Here is a 23,708-nt window from a genome sequence, read left to right on the forward strand (position 1 = left end):
GTGTTGCTGTGTCCTCATCAGGAGTTGTGGGCCAGGGAGGTGGCTCAGCGGATAGAACACTTGCCATGCAAGCATGAGGGGGAAAAAAAGCCAGCTCAGTATGGTAGAGGCCACCCATAGCCCCAGAGTTTGGGAGGAGGGGTCTCCCGGGACAACTGGCTGCTCTGGGGTCAGAGAGGCCCTGTCTCAGTGAAGAGAGTGGAGAGCTGTCTGCTTCCCTGTGAGCTCCAGCAGGGACTTGTCTCTCAGTTTATGTGGGCTAAGCCATGAGCAGGTGATTCTGAGAGAGAAGGAGCCTCAGCCAACCAGGAAGCCACTCGGCTTTTCAATAATGTCCCGGAAAGAATGAAGTAGGCAGGATTTCCATCAAAGGGGTTTGTCTCCCTCTATATATAATTTCCATGTTGTCTGAGGGAACAGAGACCCCCTGAGATCAGAAAAGAGATCCACTTGTGGCTTCTGTGTGCAGACGGGAGCAGAGTGTGTAAGCACAGGGATCCACAGTCAGATGCTTCAGGAGAAAATCCTGGCTCTGCCATTAATAGCCATAAATGGTTCAGTCTCCTCATTTTGCACTGTGCTTTCTTCATCCATAAAAGGGAGTTTGTTTTTTGTTTTTTGTTTTTGTTTTTTTTTGGTTTTTTTTTTTTTCCAGTGGGGTGGGTTTTCTTTTTTAATCTGCAAAGCAATGAAAAGTTCTTGCTTTAGAGGGAGGGAGAATCTTGCTTGTTCTTAGGAGAGCCCTTGTTATGGGAAATGTCCAATCTGAATAGTTTTAAATAAGTGGAACATTGTGTGTGTGTGTGTGTGTGTGTGTGTGTGCCTGTGTGTGGTGTTTAAGGAGGAGGAAAGTACGAGAGAATAGGTAGTACAGTAAGGAGGAGAGCTACAGCAGTGACAGGTTAATCTTTGGCTGTGGGGAGGGATTTGATTTTCCTCTAATTATCTGCTAGATTAAAAGAAATGAAAGATGAGAATGAAAGTCTGCTTCGGTAATCCCCAGAGCCCTGGGTTATCACACCAAATGGTCGGCAATATTCTCCAGCTGCTCTTTTTCCTCTTCTTTTCATGCAATTTCCATTTCCTCCTTCACTTTCAGCAACTCTCACGGCAGAGGCTGATGTGCGGGGCGTGGGAGAGGGCAGGATCTGAGCAGGATCTGGCCCCCGGCTCCTCCACCCCCCATTCTGGCCTCCCGTGAGTGGAGCATGACTCCACCTCTCCAGCTGCAGAGCCAGCTCTCCCTGGCTGGTGGGTGGCTTCCTTAACGTTGGCAGGATTCCCTCTTCCTCCACGCTGTGCCATCCCCCTGCCGCATGGAAGCTGCTAGCACGTCAATGAATGCACAGGAGAAAGCCTGTCTGCACGCAGACCTGTGCCAGAGGCTGGGTCAGCGGTACACCCGCACCTGCTGAGCTACAGGATGCAGCAGGAATGGCAACAAGGAGGCAAGCCGGCCTGCCCCAGGGAACGTGAGGCAGGAGGGAGGTTGCGAAGAAGCCTCCAACGCAGCTCGAAGGAAGAAGCTTCTTGGCAACCAGGAAATGGGGACTGCAATATTCATAGCCATGTCACTCATGAAACTGCAAGCTAGGGGGGAAAAAAACCTACGCCCCCCGCCCCCCATGGGAGAAAACACTAATTTTACTCCTGACTCTTTACTTTGTGCTGCACGCACAGAGCCTCAGCAGCGTGTTCATAGGCCCGTCCTGCTTTCTGGCTCCATCCCTGGACACAGGGACATCCTGTCTTTATGCTGCCAGCGATGATCAACATTGATATTGACTTGACAAGATCTAGGGTCCCCTAGGAGGCAAGCCTCTGGGAGTGTCTGAGTGTCTAGAGTAGTTTAATTGAGGCAGGAGACCCATCCTGAATGTGGGCTAGGGTCCTGGGCTTCGTCAGAAAGGAAACAGTACCAGCATTTCTCTCTCTCTCTCTCTCTCTGCTTCCTGACTATGGTCGCAAAGTGGCCAGCCATCTCACACTCCTGCATCCACGGTGGGAGTTGTGTTACGTTTTTTTAATCATATTTTGAGCCGTAATAAACCCTTCCCTCCTCAAGTTTTTCCTTTGTTCTCTGCAAGCACTCCAGCAACACAGTAGTTACCTGGGTGTCATCCAGGAGGTGTAACTCCCTGGCAGACTAGTTAAAGACCTCTTGGCTCCAATTGTGTGTTGCACCCATGTCTGTCAGGGGTGCGGGGTGATGAAGGAACCAAACTCTAGTGCAGAGGGTTTCTCCGCAGCACCTGCCTCCGTGGCTTCCTCCGCCAGCTCTGCACCCTGCCCATTGTCATCGTCACTATCATTGCCCACACACCTGCACAGTGCTCTGCAGTCTTACAGTCCTCCCCAGCCAGTTACTGTCCAGCACCCTCCCAGCTGGGTGGTAGGCAACCCATGGGTGGTAGGCAACCCATGAGTCCTTAGCCCATTCTATAGGCCAAAATCCAAGACGTGGTGACACTGTCCTCAGCTCGGGGTCTTAGGACCCCATCTCCTGCTGGTAGGAGGAATAAGCCACTTACCTGCAAACTAAATCAGCTGAGGTGGAATTTCTGCACATGATCAACCCTGTGAAGTGCTATAGGCCTGATTAAGCAGAGGATCCGGAAGTCCTCTGCCAGGAGGGAGGAGATGCAGTGAGGAAGTCTCAGCTCAGAGAGTAGAGCCAAGAGCAGAAGCTTTTGTAGCTTCAAAAATTGTAGTGGAAGGTGGAATAGCATATCTCCAGGTGCCAGCGGCAGAACAAGCAACCGAGGCTGAAGTTTATGAAGACAGTTAAACTCAGAGAAAGGAAGGAAAAACAAAAGGCTTCTTCTGCCGACAATGTTGTGAATTGACTAAAAGGAGTCATGAGTTCCATGCAGCCAGAAGCAACCAAGCCAAGGTCAAGTAGACGTGTGGAGTAAGAAAGCCAGCCCTGGAATGAGTACACTTGGGTTCGGCTCTTGAGCACGTGACTGGGCCAATCGCTTAACCTCCCCACGGCTGGCTTCCTATGCTATACAGTGGAGACAATGGTGCCTGCTTTGCACATTGGTTGGAGCATTGGTTGGGGCTTAAGGTGGTCAACTCAAAGGAGGAAGGGTTTAATCTTAGCCCTCAGCTTCAGAGGACTCACAGCCAGTTGGCTCCACTGTGGCGATTCAGAGCATCATGGTTGGCATGGTAAGAGCAAAGCCACTTACCTCAGGAGGGCAGGCCGAAGGGCACAAAATATCCCTTTGCAGGCACGCCCTCAGTAGCCCGCTTCTTTCCACCAGGCCCTACCTTCTGCAGTTCCCCGTTCACCCCAAGAGCTCAGAAAGTATGCACCCACCAAGGGATGTGCCCACTGATGAAACCAGAACCTTTGTGTTCTGGTTAGCTGGGCGCTCCTTCTGAATACTGCTACAGTGGGGGCCAGGCCTTCAGCTCATCGGCTTTGTGAGAATATAATAGTTATTTCCTGGGGGCTGGAGAGATGGCTCAGTGGTTAAGAGCACTGTCTGCTCTTCCAAAGGTCCTGAGTTCAATTCCCAGCAACCACATGGTGGCTCATAACCATCTATACTGAGATCTAGTGCCCTCTTCAGGTGTATAGGTGTATATGCAGGAAGAATACTGTATAAATAATAAATAGATCTTTTTAAAAAATAGTTATTTCCTCATACCATAGTAGTTATTAGAAGCAAATAAGGGGCCAAAACAGACCTCAGGGTACATTCTCTTTAGGAGCATCTGTTGGGTTCTTCCTAGGGATGTGGCCTATGTTATCTGCGTGTAGGGCTGAGGCGCTGTGTGACTGCAGGAGCTGGCCCGGAGCAGAAGGGAGGCTGAGGCGTGCCCAAACCCCAACAATCTCATCCTGAGCCCTGCAGGGGGAGGACTCCTCTCGTCCTGTCCTGGGCCTGCATGTCCTGGCACACAGCCCCACCTCTCCCACCCTTGAGGTGCTCATGCAGCCTGGTTACAGGTTAAACTTCCTCTCTCGTGTCCAGCAAGCACCTGGACTTCCTCTCCATGTAAATAAGGCATTCCCAGCACCTTATCCCTAGCCAGGGATGTACGCTCACCCAGAAAGCCTCTACCCATTCCCCAAAGGTTTAAGTTATTTGAGCTGCTCAGTCAAGCCTGCCTCCTGAGAGTCTGTTCTCATTGTGCTCACGGTTGCCTGTGGTTTCCATTGCCCCTGCCTGATCCTCCCTCACTTTCCCTGTCAGGCCATGGGTCTGATCCTGGCCAATCACACTGTTAAGGCGTGGGGAGCGGAGTGGAAACGGCCCCTGCATGCTCATCAGTTTGCATGCAGACCCACCCCTTGCAGTGAGAGTGGCTGAGACCCTAGCTGCCTGCCGGCCTCTTGTCTCTTTCCCCTCTTGACTCCAGCACTTCAGGGTGGACACTCCTTCCCACACCACAGCTCCGTCCTCAGCAGAGTCTGCCCAACCTGCTCCTGGCTCTCCTTGACTGTCCCTGAGGTCTAGAAGGAAGGCACCGGGCACACTGCTTAGAGGTCGATGCTAATCCTGCAGGAGTGACGTTCTAGCTTCTAGGAATCTGGAGTGAACGTCTAGAGAGTATGGGGACGGACTGTGTTGGCATGTTTCTTTGGTCTCAACAATCCCTCATTCAGCTCTTGAGTTTGGAGTCTCGGGTAGGGATCCGTGGCCAGAGTCTGAGGGCGAGCTTTCTTTGGGGTCTGTGAGTGGTGGTGGTTAGTTATGGTACGAGGATGTGTTCAATCATGTACCATTGTGAGGCCTCAGTGGCATTCTGAGGAGAAGGATGGAGACCCAGGGAAGTAAGGGGAGAGAACAGGGTGCTGGTTAGGGTAGAATAACAGGACAGGGCCAGGAGCTAAGCTATACTGTCTATAGAGACAGACTGAAGTCAACTCTCCTCTGGCTCAGGCTTATATCTGTGGTGGTGAAGGCAATCAGTGATCAGGAGCATGAGGAAGACAGGCCCCAGGCAGGAGCAGGGAACCTCCTGAAGATGGAGTATCACCAGTGTGAAGGAGCATGGAGCACACACGCCTTTCCCCAGATGGGGCTAAGAGAGAGTGGCCAGAATCAACCCTTGGCCATTTCACCCAGGGTTGAGGACAAAACCACAGCCCCTTTAGAATAGCCGACGGGGCTGCTGTGATGGCGAGAAAGACACTGCCAGGCCATGTCAGTGACACTAGCCTCATCCACAGGTGCTTCTTTTTAGTATCTGCTCAAGTAACAGCTCTGGACTGACAGGGCCAGTCCCTGATACAGACTCACAGAGCTGTTGGCAATAGGGATGTGGGTGGAGGCCACCCCAGCTGATCTGTTCTCAAACTGGAGTGGGGGCTCACCTGAGGGGCTGTGGCGGCTACCTGGAGTTTCTGACACTGCGTGCCTCTCTCTGATCTGCTTCTGGTGCTGTCTTTGCTGGGGAAGAACACTTACCTGACAGCCTGCACTTCCGGTCTGTTCCACCATTGACCACCCTCCAGAAAGCAGCCCCGACGCCCCTCTGGGGTTTAGTGCTGTGATGATCAGTGGGACTCATTCTAATACGTAAGAGGTGGGCAGTGCCCCTGGGGAAGGACTCCCTGGACACAGGTTCCCAATAACTCCAAGAGCAAGGACTGCCCTTGTTTAGTAGGGCATAGTTCTTGCTTGGGACCAGAGCACTGGAAAAGCAACTCAGGGACACTCAACCACGTTTTGGTTCATCTGCTTCCTCCCCTTGCCTTTCCGTGAGGGTTTCTTAAGACAATCGAAGTGCTGACGATTGTCTTGTCAAACCTAACCTTTTAGGCATCATCACATCCACTTAAAACAATTCTTCTAATGAGGGAGAATTTGCAGCGACTCCCTCTCCCCCATCCCTGTCATTCTCTCGAAGCTAGTTTGCAGGCAAAGTCCTAGATGCATTCTTAATTTTGACTCAGCCTTTCTCTCCAGCAGAACAAGAAGTAGCAAGGATTTTTTTTTTTCCTTCCAGGCAACAGCAATGCTTCTGTCTCTCTTGTGGGGGAAGGGAGAGGGTTCGCTGTAACATGGCAGCTTGCAAAGGACCCTCGGTCCTTCTAGGAACGTGTTTTTTCTTCATGATCAGTAAATATAACTTGCAGATTTTAGCCATTTAATTATTGAATGTGGAAGTGCTCCTTAGCCTCATGAATATTTTAAGATGGAACAGTAGACAAATTCTACCTTGCTCCCAAATTTCCCTGGAGCTCTGAACCACTGTGGGTCAGCTTCATCTGATTGCCCACCCAGTAAGCACTGCTTTTCTAAGTTCCTCGGCTCCGTGGCAGGACAAGGCCAAGATGGCTGTGGGGGACAGGTCATCCTCCTACTCTGTAGTTTGCCCTGGTATCTCAAAGCGTCCTCACCGGAGATCGAACTTGAAGCAATACTTTTACAGGCAGGGACACTGTCTTCTGTGGTGCTGGAAGCAGAAGGCTTCAGAGTCCTAGGGGCCTGGATTTGAGGACAACCCTTCCCCTTACCCCCTGTGAAATCTGGGGCAGCTGACTTCCCTGAGCCTTGGTTCCTCTACCGGTCAAATGTGTGTAATGGTAAAAGCTGCTTAGCAGGAGTATTGTAATGGTAAAATGAATCACTGAGCCTAACCCATGAGCACACACACAGCAGCCCGGCTGTGGGAAGCATTTTGTGAGTGGTAATTGTTTGATAATTAGCCTTATTGTTATGAACATCTACTATCACAGTTCTGAGCACTAGGGCTAATATCCCCAGCATGAACATTATTACAATTCTCTCCAGTGGATACCTGCTGAAATAGTTGTCCTTCCCAGCATCCCCCATAGTACCAAAATCTGTAGACGCTCAAGTCCCTTTCCTAGAGCAGCAGTGTCTGTGTGTAACCCACACGCCTCCCCTCGTGTAGTTTAGATTATCTGCAGATTCCTTGTAATACCTAATACAATGTAAGTGCTGCCTAAGCAGTTGCTATTCTGTGTTGTCTAGGAAACGACCCTTTGAAAATAGGCTATACATAGTCAGTGGAAATGCAGTTTCTGTCCTGAGTGGTTTGCATCCTTGGTTGAATCCTTAGCCACAGACTCACAGATGCAGCGGATCAACTGCATACAGGTTTTCTCCATTCAAATCATGTGTGTTTTATTTTTCGCAGACAGCAATTTAAACAAACGGATGGCGTAGCAGAGTTCAGCAAGTAAGTCAACAGTGCCCTTGTTTCTAGTTTAATTAAAGTGCTCCCTGGTACAAAGCATTTGCTCTGTTTGTGCCTCACATTGAAAATGGGTCCCTCTAATTTCCGTGACTTTTTTGTCACACCACATGGGTAGGGACCCTAAATAAAAGCAGTCTCCCAGTAAAGTCAGCTCTGACCCAGCTAGGAGGCGAGGTCCCCGGCTGCCCGTGCCACAGTGCACTCTGAGGTTGACCTTGGGAGAGTCTCCACCCTTCTCCAAGCTTGTGGTTGGCTCATCTGTACTGTCTGCCACGTCTCAGAAACACAGCCATTTTACAAGCACATATAATTTATTATTTGGAAGAGAGAGATAAAAAAAAAAAGAGAGATTTCTTCTTTTAAAAACCCTTGGACTCTGCAAATTTTGCGGGTTGCTTTTAAACCACTAGGTCTGAGGTGCCAGGTAGTCGAGGCCAGCCTAATTGGGAGTTGTAGTTCCTGTCTAGGGGCTGTGCTTGCGCGAAGTGTTTCTGACAGCCTCTCACCACCCCACCACTGGCTTCCAACTGCAGGGCTCTGCTTCTCCGTGACAGTCACAAGAAACACTTCAGTCCTGCTTACAAACGTTAATTAGCTTGAAGAAGAGAAACAGGATTTGTGGTTCTTAAAATAGTTGTGGATACAGAGGGCTGTTTTCCTGGTGCTCTTGTAATCTGGCGGCTTCATAAGGACACCATTGTGAGGCTCTGCCCAAGCTTATGATGAGCGTCTTCCAAACCAGGGAGCTGGTGCGTGAAGTCAGGGGAGAGAGTGCTCCTCGTCTCCACACTTGGCTATTTTAGATGTGACCTCTGTGTCTCCTGCGGTCTAACCACAGGTTGTACCTGCTGTCTGAGAGGCATCTTTCCGTTGGTGTTGGAAGCCTGCTCAGTTGACCTGTAATTACATGGTACTACACATACAGTGTTGGTGAAGTGACCAGACAGTAGTGTTTCTATGGGTAATGTGCCAGGCCTGGTGGCTCATACACGGAAGGCCGAGGCAGGAGGATTGTGATGAATTCGAGCCCAGCCTGAACTACCGTAGTGAGTCTGAGATCAGCAGGAGGCCTTGCAAAGCAGCCCTGGCCCAATCACTAGCTTGCTTCTTTGAGTCATGCGTGGGCCAGGTGCCATATTGGGCGTTCGGATGCAAAGATAATGTTGTGCGGGCAGTTTTCTGCATCTCCCCAACAAGGAGCTTGGGTGCCACTGCCGTACTGGTGTTTTGTTTTGCTTGTGTGTATGCCTTGGACCAAATGCGTGCTGTGCCCACGGAGGCCAGACAGGAGCTCCAGATCCCCTGGAACTAGAGTAACGGGTGGTTGCGAGCTGCCATGTGGGTGCTCAGAGTAGAAGCTGGATCCTCTGGAGGGGCAACCAGTGCTTCTAGCTGCAGGGTCTTATCTCCTGCGTCCACCGGCTGCCTAGTTTCAACTGTCACCTGAGAGGGCACCTCAGCTGAGGAATTTCCTAACACAGACTGGTCTGTGGGCATGTCTTTGAGGGATTCTCTTGAAAGTTAGCTGAAGCTAGAAGGCCTAACCCTGATTGAGGGTAATAGCGCTTCATGGGCCGAGCCCTGAACAGTATGAGAGCGATGAGAGTTAGCTGGGCCTATGCACTAAGCGAGCACGGGTGTGTGTTCCTCCTCTGCTCCCGGCTGTGGGGACGTGGGGACCAGCCACCTAAGCCCCTGCCTTGACCTCCTCTCAGTGTTGGGTGTAACCTAGACTTGTGAGTTGACTAAAGCCCTCCCTCCCCTAAGGCTCTTTGATCAGGATATTTCATCATCGCCATATATATGAAACCAGAACAACCGCCGAGGACCCGCCCTGTTCTAACAGGCCATCAGCTCTGTCTTTCTCCCACAGCACTCAGTCTCAGGCTATTACTAAGGTTGGCTGGGTCCAGCTTCAGCAACAGGCAGCTCTCCGGATGGGTTTCAGATTGTAGAGGCTCCAATAGGTGTGTTGAGCTTGGGAGTGTGATCACAACCCACATGAGGCCTGTTGGGCTTGGGAGTTTTTCATGTATTAGGAGGACTTACCAGTTTCCAAATTAGCTCCTGTTTGATAGTTGAAGAATATCTCGTTAAATACCTGTTCTTGGTACCGATTTGGTGTTCAGGTTACCCTATACTGTACCTTAGATCTAGGTCTCTAATCTGGGGGAAGTTTAGTACCTTCTTTATTGCATTCATTGGATTTATGCTTTCTCTTCTCGTTTGTTTCACACTTGACATTTTTGCAATGTTAGCCTATCCTCCTTGTTTCCATTAAACCATGTTCATTAATATGAATTAAAGAAATTATCCACATACAACATAATATTTATCACAAACCTGATCACATGTAAGCTTCTCATCTTTCTGGGCTCTGTCTGTAAAATGGAAGTCATATGAGGCCATGAAACAAAGCCAAAAAGAGTCCTCTCTTCCACCTAGCTCCAGAATGATTTGAGAATAAAATAAATAAAGAAGCCGAATCTCACCTTCGTTAGGCAAGAGGTAATGCTGGAGAAAGAGACATCTTCAGGCAAATGAGCTTCCTGACGTTGAATCCAGAGTGAGGCTTTCCCTGCAACCCACATACAGGACTGGGGGAAACCAGAGTCAGACCTGAGAGCGGTAGAAGTGAGGAGGAGGTGCGTGTCTGGGCTCGTTCTGCACACTGTCTTCCCTCCACCAGCCACCAAAGGCAATCTGTCTCCTCAAAGGGAGGCCCCAATGCTGTGCTGGTCTGCTTAGTTCCTGGGATGAAACGAGGCTCAGGGAACAGAAATGGCTTCGGCTTTGGCTCTGGAAGACTCAGGTTCCAGCTGTAGTCTTCCATGTTCAGCTGCACGACCCCGGGTGACCCCTGCTGTCCACACTGCACCTCACCTGCACAAATAGAGATACTGGTGGGTCGCTGGAAAAATCAAGGGAGATCATAATACATGGATGCTCCATGCTTGTGAGTGCTCAATATAGAATAATAAGTAAGTGGGATGAGACGGCACACACGGAGGTCCTCTGCAAATGGCGCAGATTTATAGAAATCGTTTCTATAGAAGTGGAAAGAAATACTGTTACGGTTTATGACGGTTTTAGCCAATCTTGAATTCTTTTTGCCGTTTGTGAGCACCGCTTATTTCAAACACCGGGGCTCCTGGCACTTGCTCCCACCTGCCTTCTTGTTAGCTCTTACAAAGGAGGATCACACGCCAGAAGGAAAGGAAAAATTAAATTAATGAGAAACCTCTGTGTATCGAATGGCCGTTGTCTGATTCCAGCTATTTTTACAGGTTCTCCTGGAAGCTGTCACATAATTCTGTAGCAGCCGTTTCAAAGTATTCGCTTCAGTTAATTTATGCTGAGGAATCATTAGTGAGAATTTGACACAGGCCTGGCATGTTCGTAAGCCATCAGGCTTCAAGGGAGAGTGTGGGGTGCCAAAGCCAGCCCTTGAAGAGCACTCAGGAATGAAAAGGAGTGGACACCTGTGGTTTCTCTCTGGTTCCTCTGTCCTCCCTGTCACCATGGCCACTGGGCTTACTGAGGGTTACTTTAGACAGGAACTTTTTGGTTTAATTTAGACCATAACTCTACCAAGGACCATAATGTCATTTTACTGTTTCTATGTTCGCCCCATAGGCGAACATGGAAACCCTTGGGCAGAGTCAGGGTTTGAACCAGGCCTGGCTTATGCGGCTCCCATGTCAGCTTCTCGTTGGAGGTTGAGGCGACTCTCAGCTTGCCCAGAGGAGGCCCTGTAAAGGTCCTTCGGCTTGGTATTAATCAACAACTTCCCTCTTCTTGGCAAACATCACTGCTAATGTGTTGCTCCAGCCTCCTTGCACTTTAAAAATAATATTTCTCTTCCTCCCTTGATCCGTGAGAGGAGGGAACTGACCCAAGCAGTAGGACATGCTGTACAATCCACACCACTTTGTGTTCTTGGGGAGAGTTCTGTCTGCATCCTTCAGATGTGCTAGCCTATTTTCATTGCTAGAAAGAGCCCATGAAATAAGTCGCCTCACAGTTTTGGAGGTTTCAGTGCAAAGCAGGTTGGCTCTGTTGCTGTGTATACCAAGACTGTGCTGGAACTCATGATCCTCCTGTCTCTGCCTCCTGAGTGCTAGGATTACAGGTGTGCCTTGCCCAGCTAGAGACCAGCCCTTTAATGCACAGGCCCTTGGGGATCCAAACTAAAGTAGCAATTCTTGAAGGTAAAGACACAATAGAATTTCACTAAATTCCAACAGAACAAAGCCAAGCCAAAACAAACCCAGCAACATAAGACTTTTCCCACCCCATTCTTCCCTGCGTCCAGGAGAGCTGTACTAAGCCATCATGTCTTGGCATGGTGAGGCTGCTCATAGCAGGGGTGTGGTGTGCTAGGAGTGGCTCAGACAGACAAGTCCAACGTGTAGACCAAAACGAGGACTAACAGATAGAACTTACCAGAAGACAGGGTTGGTCGGTTGGTTTTGACCAATACCACCAGCAAAGGCTTTCTATAATTCAAGTCTCTTCTGAAAGTGGGACCTGGCTGTGAGGACCCAGCAGGCATGTTCTTCGTCACTGGCAGGTCCAAGCAGATGGCAGATTTCAGAGTGGTGGCTTTGACACCAGAGACCTTGTGTAGGTCACCTGAGCTATCTGAGCCTCTTCATGCTCTTCATACACGTGTATGGTGTATTTGTATCTGAGTATTTGTTGAGGCTCGTCCTTTACTGACTCACCAGTTCCAAAGCCCTAAGGACTGGGGAGGCAAGTCCCCAGTGTCAGAGAAGAGATGCATGGCCCTGCAGCCAGCTGTCTGTGTGAGCACTGGGGATCTGAACCCAGGTCCTCATGCTTGTGTGGCTAGGGCTAGCCCTTTACCCACTGAGCCATATCCCCACCCCAGCTTCTCAGTTCCTCACGGGATCGAACACGCATGTGAAAGTGTCTCGTAAACTATGACTATCATGCAGAGCGTTAATTGTTATGCTTGTTGCGACTTCACTGTGGGTGCTGGTAAACATGTCATCCAACCAATCAGTCTCGGAGTCCCTAGAGTTTTTAGCTTAATGCTAGCACACGAGAACAAATGCTTATTGAAGGAGTTAATTAACAAATCATTAATTTCCTACAAAACTGGCCCTGAAGCCTAACCTTGGGTGTCCTATCCCAAGCTTGGTACCCAGCAGTCCCCAGCTTAAAACGCACTGAGTGAATAAATGAGGGAGACATCCGATGTGTCCACTGCCGCTGACTAGAGTCAGTGGGATGGTAAACAGGCTAATGAGAGTTCATTTAATGTTACCCACTCAGGGTGGAGACAAGGATGCCAGCGTTGGAGGGGGGAGGGGGAGGCGTTGAGCTGGCCTGTAGGTCATCCTCACTGTCAAGATGCCACATGATGAGGGTGAGCAATGCGTTCCCATTTAGACCACTGTGCTCAGGGGAGCCAGGGCTTCAGCTGGCAGTAGGGGACATCTGTGCTTGGGGCAGGGTCATGTCCGTACTTGCTTCACACAGGCTGTGGGGCGCTCAGAAAACTCACTCCTGGGTTGCCTCCAGGTCTTGCCCATGATGGGCCATGCGCTTGGCAGGTAGATTGGGGGCATGGATGGTGGAGCCCCAGGTCCCTAACTCCAGTCTGCCGGGTCACTTCCAGCTCTGTGGCCTTGGGCAAGGATGCCCTTTATGCCTCTGCTTCAGCAACTATAAGTTAGGACAACGCCCACCACATCCGCTGACTGTGAGGCTCCAGCTTCCATGTTAAGTCCAGAGCCTGACGTGCAGAAGAGCACAGAGCGAAGCAGCCAGACATCGGTATCCAACAGCCTTTAGAGTCCTTTACAGTCCTTAGACTTGGGAGATATTAAACCAACAGTAGCCTCTATGTACAATTACTATCATTTGCTAATTATAAAAAATATACATAAAGTTTGCATTTTCACCATCTTTGTAATATTGAGGCCAGGTGATCTGTTAATGTTAAATAAATGAAGGCCAGGGTTCAAGTTGACTATAATCCTTTCTTTACTGTTATCTCCACTGGTCAAAACAGAGAGCTGTCCCATAGCCATTGCTCTGCCTGGCTCTTCCTGGCATTGCGGTGTTCTCATTGGGTTAATGCGGGACGGGCCTTCTCCTCTGTGAAATGGGGGGGACTTGTAGCTACTTCATAAGGTCAGTGAGAGGGTTATGTGAGTTTCTGCCTCTAAGTGCTTCCGATAGGGCTTGGCGGATAGTAGCCATATAGCAAATGGCAGTTGTGCGTCACACATCTAAGGACATCAAGGTCTGTGCTTGGTGGGAAAGCAGGTGCTCATTAAACATACATCCCTTCATTCCTCTTCAGCCCTCACGTCCGTCAACCAGCCCTCCACTAGCACCATGCCCTGTGCCTCGGCTTCCAAGCTCTGGAGCTCTGCGAATGGCAGAACTGTGTTGGGGACGGAGGAGAAATGCTGTAGCCTGAGCAACTTCTGTAAGTGGGACCTGTCATTCCCTACAAGAAGGCTCCAGCAGCATTTTAATACTGGGCTCAACACACACAGGCAGCTAAGGCAGGGCCTGGGCAGTGGGCCCAAGAGAGGGAGCTCCCAGGACCCTTGTCCACCATCACTTCCCCTATTATTGTCATGAGGTAACTGAGTCAGATCCCCCAGCCTACAGCAGCACACCAGATGATCTGCACCCACATGGTAGCCTCATTAAAATCACAAAGTTTAATTCTCCATACTCTCAGAGCTTCTCTTTCTGAATTAAAACAAACAAAAACACCAACAACAACAGAACCTTTCCGTTTTAGCTATTTGGAATTGAAATCTTTTACGTTTATTTGTTTGCTGGGGGTGGGAATGGAACATGTGCCCCAGCACAGGCGTAGGGGTCAAAGAACAACCTGTGGGAGTCAGTCCTCTCCTTCCATCGTGTCGGATCCTAGCAATGAACTGGGTGGGCAGGCTTATTGGCGGGTCTGCTTGGCTGGCTGAGCCCTCTCACCAGCCCCCTCTGGATCCTTCTAAGTGTGTTATGCACCTGCTTGCAGAAACTGAAGAAAGCAAACTGACATTTGTTTTCCCTTTCCTTGTTGCCTTGGAATGAAGAGATGTGCTAAGAAACTGGCTTTCAAGAGACAAAACAAAACACTCCACCACTCCAGTTGTGTTTGCATATTTCTTGTGGTGCAAACACTCTTCCACAGAGCTTCTTAGCAACCAGCTTGGAGGGGTCTTGAATGTTCACAAGCTCTTTGTGAGGGGATGAAAGCATGCAGCATTGCCAAGAGGAAAAGACAGACCACCGTACCCTGGTAGGCCTGGCTTGGGGTCTTGTTTAACACTTGAGAGCTGGCCTGCCTGGAGCGGGGCGATTCCTGGAGCTTCCTTTTATAAACAGAGGTATCACTGACGTCACGAGAAGAGGATGAGTACAAGAGAGAGTGGGACACATCAGGAGTCACAAACTCAAGTGCCACATCAGCCAAGACCTGGGGTGAGATGCGAAGATGTGCCTGAATCTGCCGCTGTGGCACAGCTGCACGTGGGAACCAACGGAGAACATCATTGGTGCTTACAGCAACTAACCTGGCATTTCTGAAGGTTAAAAACAAAACAAAACAAAACAAAAAACATCTCCCCAAGTGTTGGGCAGCTGTGGATGGCTAGCATGTCTGTCACCTCTCAAGTAACTAAACTGTTCTGCACACTGCGGGGTGTGCAGAGAGGCTTTCCCTACCCCATGTGGCCTGGCACTGGGTGGCATCCTGGTTACTGTTCTTAGATTGGACCGTTTTTCTTTATTTTTTTTTTCAATCTTTCTCTGCCCTAATGGCTCGGCCTCCAGCACCGTTTCGTCAGCCAGAGTCCCCCTGGTTTTGTCTTGCTGTCTGCAGTGGGCTGTGAGCGTATTTTGTACCACTTTTGTCTTAAGTGAGGATGGCTCTGCTGAGGGCTCAAGAACTCTAGGATTCTACCCCGCTTCTTCCCTACCTCATCCTCTAGCCCTGGAAAGCTTGCTGGAGATCCTAAGTGTGTCATGCCCTTTCACACCTTTGTCAGTACTCTTCCCTCTACCCATGATGCTCATCCGTTTTCACCCTTTTTCATCTGTTTTCTCATCTTTTTTCACCTTTTGCCTCCGAAAGCTCGGTTCTAGCTCATCCCCTGAAGCCCTCTTTGCCTCCCTAGGAAGCAGGGAACATTCTTCTTAAGGGCTCGAGTCCTTAGTGGTTAATATCGTCAACGTAATCGTTCAGAGTTGCCTAGGAGACAAGCCTCTGGCGTGCCAGGAAGGGGTACCTGGGTTATGTTAACAGAGGTGGCCGTCTTAGCTGAGGGTGGCGCTGCTCTGTGGACTGTAGTCCTAAACCGAACGGAAACTTGGAAGCCAGTTAAAAGTGACCCTCATCTCTCTGCCTCCTGCTTATGGGCGTACCAGGCAGATGCCTCACCTTCTGACCCCAGACCCCTTTGCCAGGATAGACTGCATCCTTGAACTGTGAGCCAAGATAAGTTCTTCTTTCAGTCTCTTAGGTCAGAGATGTTGTCTCAGCAACACATAAAGTAAGGCAAGACAGCTACACCCACCCTTGGCACAATATTGCCCTTCATTGCTTATTCGCTTGTCTTCACCCAGCAAGCATTTATTTGGTGAGCCAAAGTCAATGAGCTGGATTTGTGGCTTAGAGGTCCCAACTGTGCCCTCCAGGGTCAGAGCTACATGGATTCATCTGTTCCCCTGGCACTCTGAACAGGGCCATGCTTGCACAGCTGGCTTTCATTCGTTTGGTTTGGTTTGGTTTTTTTTCTCATATTGGAAAGGCAGATGAAAGGATAGGTAGGTGTGAGACATCTGTTACCTGTGTGTTTGTGTGTGTGTGTGTTCAGGGCTGGACTCAGATCGCTAAGGGACATGCAAGAATGACTTTCTAACTAACTGATTTCTAGGAGCTTCATGGGAAGATTCCATTCCTGCAGCAAGGCTGGTTCATGCTCATTACACTGTGGGCTACTTTCTTTAAAGAACTTGATGTTGACTTTGAAAAAAAATTTTTTTTTTTTTTTTTCTGAAAATGTCCAGATGGAAGCAATAAACTGAGGATGAGTTTGGGAAGTTGAAAGCACTTTGGCTCGTCCAGGGTTATTTTCAGTTGTATTTTCTGGAGAGAAGCTGGCTAGCAATGGTGTCTGACTTCACTCAGTGTGTGCGTGCGTGCGTGCGTACATGTGTGTGTGCGTGTGTGTGTGTATGTGTGCATGTGTGCCCGTGTGTGCTTGTGTGTTGTAGTACAATGGAACTCAGGACCTTGTATTCACCAATGCTGGACAAGCACTCTACCAGAGCTTCCTCCCCAGGCCCTGGTGTACACTTGGAAAAGCAGCTGTCACTCAAAGCTTAGGGACGAGCTGCTAAAATTATATCTCATTCAGCAAGGAAATTCTGATGTTTCCACTCCTGAAAACCAACACCCCAGACTTTGCCAACGCCTCATTTTCCCAGGATCCTACGTATTGTCATTACTGATTACGTTAGCTACACATGTGGTTGTCTTGTTGGGATCTGAAAAATCTTTGCAAATGCTCTTTTTCAAAGGAGGAAATTCAGCCTCAGGGACTAGACCACTGTCTAAGGTCCTACAATCCTGTAAGGGTCGGGCCACGCCCACTCCCCGTTTTCCTTTCTGTGCTGTGCTTGCTCAGTTCAGTCTCCGTGCCTATGTTTAGCTATGCTTGGCAAGGACCTACCTCAGGACCTTGTGTGTGCTGGACTCCCAAGCCACACCCCAGATGCCTACGGCTAACTGATAGCATTTTTTGCCACAGGAATTTGTATTTTAGTTAAACAGCACATGGAAAATAATGAAAGCAACTTAAAGATATTCTTGAAGAACATTATAGATTTGTAATAAGTGCCATTAATACTTCTCTTGTATTACGTAGCCTTTCTACTCGAGTTCACTTGAAAAAAAATAAATTCAATATTTCCCTGCTCTACTGGTAAAGCCCTAAATTCTAAAATTACCCCAAGGGCAGGAGTTGAGCTCTCCAGTGATTACTCCCGGTGTAACCAGCTTTCCTAGGCTATATTTATCACTTAGTTAATTTGGTCATAGGGTTTCTTCCTTCCAGGAAGATGGTAATTGTATGGAATCACTTTGATTAGGGATTTATAAACGTCACATTAATTTGGTCTTTTTGTTCTCTCATGATTAGCTATTTATAAAATGAAGATGGATCTTTATTCTTTGAGCAGACACGAAGAAAGAGATGGCTGGGCTTATAGAATCATTCATGCAACAAGCAGTTCCTGAGCTTCCCCCATGTGTGGGGTGCATTTCAAGGGGAGCTGTGGAGCCACAGTGTCGACCTGTGTGGTCTCCTCTCCTGTACCTCCCAGGCTAAGGAAAGGGTTAGGCCTTCAGCAAACACAACCAAGATTTAGCAGAAGGTTCTGGGTTGTGCCCCAGCAGGTGCTTGCTGTTCAGGATCTGGAATGCCCACGGAGGCCTATATATAAGCTATATATAAGCTTAGTTCTAGGATTGCCAGACAGTGGAAGCTCTGAGAAGTGGGGCCCACATGGTAGGTCTTGGGGCCCTGAGGACAAGCTCTCAAAGAGATTATAACATTCCAGCCCCTCCCTCCCTCTCTTTTACTTGGTTTCCATGGAGTGAGCAGCGTCCTCCACCACAGTGTGTGGCCTCCCCACAGGCCCAAACCATTGACCCAAATAAACCTTCCCTCTTTTAAAGCACATTAGCTCAGGTGTTTCTTCCAGTAAAGGAAAGCTGACCATCACAGCTACCCACTTAGCCAGACATCGTGGTTTATGTCCAAAATCCCAGAACTTAGGCTGAGGGAGAGTTGCTGTGAGTTCAAGGTGAGCCTGGACCACGGAATGAGACCCTGCCTCAAAACTTAAAGAAACATGGGGAAAAAGAAAGCTTTTTAAGCTCATCATTTGGGATGCTCAAAGACATGGCACTGGGTTGGTTCTCTCTTTGCTGCCTGACCTCCGCCATCATGGGTCTCATGCACGTTCCCAGGAAGGCCCTGTCCCAGTCGGTGCAGCCTCGCCACGTAGCAGCCCCACGTGGCTGAAGTTGACATCTGACGACATGAAGGAATAGATTTACAAATTGGCCAAGAAAGGCCTGACTCCCTCCCAGATATGTGTGATCCTGAGGGACTCGCACAGAGAGGCACAGGTCTGTTTTGTGACTGGTAATAAAATCTTGAGAATTCTTAAGTCCAAAGGGCTGGCCCCCGATCTCCCTGAGGATCTCTACCATTTGATTAAGAAAGCCATTGCTGTCCAAAAGCATCTTGAGAGGAACAGAAAGGATAAGGATGCTAAATTCTGCCTGACTCTGATAGAGGGCAAAATTCACTGGTTGGTTCCTTACTATAAGACTAAGCTGGTCCTTTCACCCAATAGTAAATACGAGTCATCCACAGCCTCTGCTCTAGTGGCATAAATTCTCTTGTGTACAGGAGCAATAGAAATCTCTTTAAATTAAAAAAAAAAAAAAAGACATGGCACTGGCAACAGCTGAGCTCTGATAAAGATCCTTTTGGTTGTATTATATCATAGAGAGTAGAAATGGTGGGAGAAAGTGGCCACACCCTGATACACAGAGTGGGTAGATTCAGGTTTCTCATCACGTTCTCCTGAGAACAGCCTGAAGCCCTGCCAAAGGTATACCCCCAACCAGCCTCAGGCCCTTCCACCAATCCTGCCTCTTAAAGGCTCACCATGTCCCTAATGTTTGGACCAAGCTCCCAACACATGGACCCTCAGGGAACAAACCATGTCCAGACCATAGCAGGACAGGACAGGAATGGGAGCAAGTAGCCATCATCTTCATCTTGTCTTCGAGGTGATCCTTGTACAGGAAAAGACAGACAGATTCAGGCTCTGTCCTGGGTCTAATATGACCTTTTGTGACTATTCTTGGAAACCATGAAGATGTGTGAAACAGCAATTTTCATTTGCTCATCTATGATAAACTATCTCTCATTGCAAAGTAAAAGGCTTTTGTTTTCTGCCAAAATAATTTGAGTATCAGTGAGTGGATGAGATAATTGTCTGGGGGGAAGCGAAGAATCTTCCCTGTATCCATCAGGATCAGCCACAAAGGTCCTAGCCTATCTGTTAACCCAGCTAACCTTGAACAATGTCCATCATGACCTGTGTCTGAGGAGAGCTGAGCCACTCGGGCCCTGCCTTGACGAAGGGAAGATGAACAGTTGTGTCATTGCTGGTCACCTGTGAGTTAGTCCACTATTTGGTGGACACTCCCTGAGACACTATCGGGGCGAGATCATACAAGGTGTGTCACATCCTTTCTCTACTCAGACTGCTGCGTGCCGTGTGACCTTGAGGACGGTGGAGGCTGAGGGGCTGGTCAAATTCTGTACCTGTAGCCTATGGGCTGTAGGGTCTGACAGCTCACTTGCTTAAGGGCCATCAGACCCCCTCCTTAGCAGTGCACGCAGTTGCGGAAGCTAAGGAGGGGGCACAGAGTTTGTTCTAAAGTCAGTAGAAGCCCTAGGGGCATGAACTCTTTCAGCTGCTCTGGGACCAGCCGGCAAAGATAGGCATGGCAGCTGGAGAATTTTTCCTTGTCTGGAGTCTGGAGGAAGGACGGGAGTAGTTTGCAGGAGCTGTGTGGACATGCAGAGAGAGGAAGTGCTAGAAAGGCTCGGATTTGTTTGGAAGCAGGGTAGGCAGGTTCCTACTGACCTCCCAGGAACACCCATGGAGTGGAGTAGAGAAAGACGTGGGGGGACCTGGTCTGTGCCGTCCAGAAGAGGGTGGAAGTCCCCAAGATGGGCAGGATAGGCGTGAGGCAAGGTGCCTGCAGGGCCAGCTGCAAGAAATGAGCACTTGGAACAAAGCTCCCCCCCAACCCCTGTCCCTGTTCCCCTCAGCCGGCTGGGTCAGAACTATGACCTATGGGTGAAGAAGCCGGAGGACTCAAGAATGAAGGCTTGAGAGCAGAGCCGTTCTAGTGAGGATGACAGCAGCGGGCAAAGCGGCTTCGCCGGAAGAGATCAGCCCTGTTCTGGACAGGTCAAGTGTAAAGGACATGTCCGTACTCAGTAAATGTCACTCCTATCACCCTGGTCATCATCGCTGGCTTCACAGCTGTCGGCTCACCCAGCAGCAGCAGGCATTGCTAAAGGTGAGGTCTTCTGGGAAGAGTGGGACAGCAGAGAAGAAGGGGAATGAAGAGAGAAGCCCTGCCTCCATCTCCCTCAGAAGCCAGCGCAGAGGCATTTGCCGGTACCCAGCTCTCACGTTGGTGACAATGTGTCGACTTGAAGGTTTCTTAAAATGAACTGCAATTTTAGAAGTGAGGTGTAAGCGCTGTAAGTTGTGCCTGGCAACCCTGAGGTCCCCTACACGAAAGCTCTCACACACGCTAAGACAATGACAGGCACTGCATGGTTAAAATGTTTTAATGGAGAAAAATGGATGTGAACAGCAGAATCTTAAATGCATTAGTTTTCGACATTGTGAAATTAATTGGCTCCCAAATATAGCCCTCTCCTGTAGTAAGTGGAGCTCTGAAGAGCCTCCGTTTCCTCGCTGCCTGTAGCCAGCATCTCTGGGTTCCATGGTGAATAAAGGCCTCTTTCCTTAATTAGAGTCGAATAGTGTTTGAATAAGTTGGTAATCCAATTAAAATTATATTTGAAGTTTATACAAAATTTAAAAAGTGACTTGTTCAGCAAATATTTTATGAAGCTTGTGCTGTACCCTGCAGTGAGCTGGAGGCGGGGTCTCGGTGTGGCCTAGGAAACAGGAGAGCTTGGGGCATCCAGTGTGATACCAAAATCAGGAGATGACGGCCCGAGGCACTCTCAGGGCTCAGAGGAAGATGGTTTGCCTAGAGAAGGTGACACTTGGAGAGTGCTTTAAAGAGAGGAGGGGGTGCCATTCTGAAAGGGAGTCCACTTAGGGCACTGGAAGGGCCAGGGGAGAGAAGATCTGAAGTGCTGCTGCCAGGGACAGGTGTGACAAGCACCTTGGCAGGCCCCATGTCTGCTGGGGAGGGGGAGCACAGATGTCAAGGAGCTACAAGAGAGATAAAGCAACAAAGAGGGCTGGACTACAGCCCAGTGATAGAACCCTCCCTTGCCTTGCATACCAGGGCCTCGGTTCAGTCCTCAGCAAGAGGTGGGAGAGGAGACAGGAAACGCAGACTCAGAGGGGGAGATGGAGGAGTGGATAAGAAGGGCTAGGAAGAGTGCAAAAACCTAAACAGCACATAACTGTATATCATTTTAAAGGGAGGTCTCTGACTATCAATCACAAACTCAAAAACCCCACACACACAAAAAAAAGAACAATTTTTGTCCATAAGCTGTGCTTTCAGAGACTGAGTAGCCATCTGAGCCATTGCTGAAGTCCCCAGAACAAGCTTGGTTGTTAGGTCCAAGGAGGAAGGGGACTGGCTAGGTGGTTGCCACCCAAAAGGGGCTGGCCCTTCTCCACAGGCCACTTTTTCAGGTAGTATAAAAGGATACTGTAATCAAAACAAAATGAATGCCTACAGATTGGGAAAGAATCTTCACCAACCCTTTATCTGACAGAGGGCTAATATCCAATATATAAAAAGAACTAAAGAAGCTGAAAAGCAACAAACCAAGTAATCCAATTAAAAAATGGGGAACAGAGCTAAACAGAGAGTTCTCGATAGAGGAATACCGAATGGCAGAGAAACACTTAAAGAAATGCTCAACGTCATTAGCCATTAGGGAAATGCAAATCAAAACAACCCTGAGATTTCACCTTACACCCATCAGAATGGCCAAGATCAAAAACTCAAGTGACAACACATGCTGGAGAGGTTGTGGAGAAAAGGGAACCCTCCTCCACTGCTGGTGGGAATGTAAACCTGTACAACCACTCTGGAAATCAATCTGGCACTTTCTCAGACAACTAGGAATAACGCTTCCTCAAGATCCAGCCATACCACTCCTAGGCATATATCCAAAAGAGGCTCAAGTACACAATAAGGACATTTGCTCAACCATGTTTGTAGCAGCTTTATTTGTAATAGCCAGAAGCTGGAAACAACCCAGATGCCCCTCAACTGAAGAATGGATGCAGAAACTGTGGTACATCTATGCAATGGAGTATTACTCAGCAATGAAAAACAAGGAAATCATGAAATTTGCAGGTAAATGGTGGGAGCTGGAAAGGATCATCCTGAATGAGCTGTCCCAGAAACAGAAAGACACACAAAGTATATACTCAGTCATAAAGACATATAATATAGGATAAACCTACTAAAATCTGTACATCTAAAGAAACTAATCAAGAGGGAGGACTCTGACTAAAATGCTCAATCCCCATCCCTAAAGGCAAAGAGGATGGACATCAGAAGAAGAAAACAGGAAACAAGTTAGGAACCTGCCACAGAGGGCCTCTGAAAGGCTCTGCCCTGCAGACTATCAAAGCAGACACTGAGACTTATGGCCAACTGTTGGGGAGAATGCATGGAATCTTATGAAAGAAGTGGGAAATAGTAAGATCTGGAGAGGACAGGAACTCCACAAGGAGAGCAGCAGAACCAGAAAATTTGAACACAGGGGTCTTTCCAGAGATTCATACCCCAACCAAGTACCATGCATGGAGATAACCTAGAACCTCTGCACAGATGTAGCCCATGGCAGTTCAGTGTCCAAGTGGGTTCCATAGTAATGGGAAGAGGGACTGCCTCTGACATAAACTGATTGGCCTGCTCTTTGATCACCTCCCCCGGAGGGGGGAGCAGCCTTTCCAGGCCACAGAAGATGACAATGCAGCCACTCCTGATGAGATTTGATAGACTAAGATCAGAAGGAAGGAGAGGGGACCTCCCCTTTCAGTGGACTTGGGGAGGGGCATGAGTGAAGAAGGGAGAGGGAAGGTAGGATTAGGAGGGGAGAAGGGAGTGGTTTATGGGGGGATACAAAGTTAATAAATGTAACTATTAAAAGTTAAAAAAAATACTCTCTCAGCTTTATTAACTACCAAGGGACCCCACTCCCCAGCTGTCTTACCTGCTTCTTCCTCCAGCTGTGTCCTCTCCTTGCTGGCAGCCAGGCCCGGTCTCCACTGATGAGATGCCTTTGAGGAGAGCCATGGTCACATCAGCTGACCTGTCCTCCTCAGGCTGGGCTGGGCTCAGCAAGTACCAGAGTGTTCCTCCATGCTGAGAGCTGGCACTCGGCCAGTTTCCTGCTTTTACAAAATAAAACATCTATGTTATTAGTCGTGAAACATTTGAACTCTCCAGATAGTACAATGGATAACTATGTGATCCCCATAGCTGAGCACAATTTTGCCTTACCTACTTCAGATTTCTATTTTTTTAATTGTGAAAAATTAATTACATGAATTCTTGACAATTTTATACACGCATATAATTTTTATAACTCTCTTTGTAACATCACTTATGTGGCGTTCCTTCTCTGCTCCCCATATAGAAGCATTGCTCTGTTCATCTTGCCAAACACACACACACACACATTCATAGACAATCA

At 48.7% G+C, this 23,708-nt stretch overlaps 1 protein-coding gene and 1 pseudogene across 4 annotated transcripts in view; both read left to right on the forward strand.

The window, feature by feature from the left end:
* The window catches only part of Ttll11 (tubulin tyrosine ligase like 11), a 226,768-nt gene that overhangs the window by 96,745 nt on the left and 106,315 nt on the right, over nt 1-23,708 (forward strand). The gene's annotated exons all lie outside the window — the stretch shown is intronic.
* Nucleotides 18,192-18,646, forward strand: LOC129671436 (40S ribosomal protein S13-like; annotated as a pseudogene).

The sequence above is a fragment of the Psammomys obesus genome, unplaced genomic scaffold, assembly GCF_907164565.1.
Source record: "Psammomys obesus unplaced genomic scaffold, mPsaObe1.curated_primary_1811, whole genome shotgun sequence".
Taxonomy (NCBI): Eukaryota; Metazoa; Chordata; class Mammalia; order Rodentia; family Muridae; genus Psammomys; species Psammomys obesus.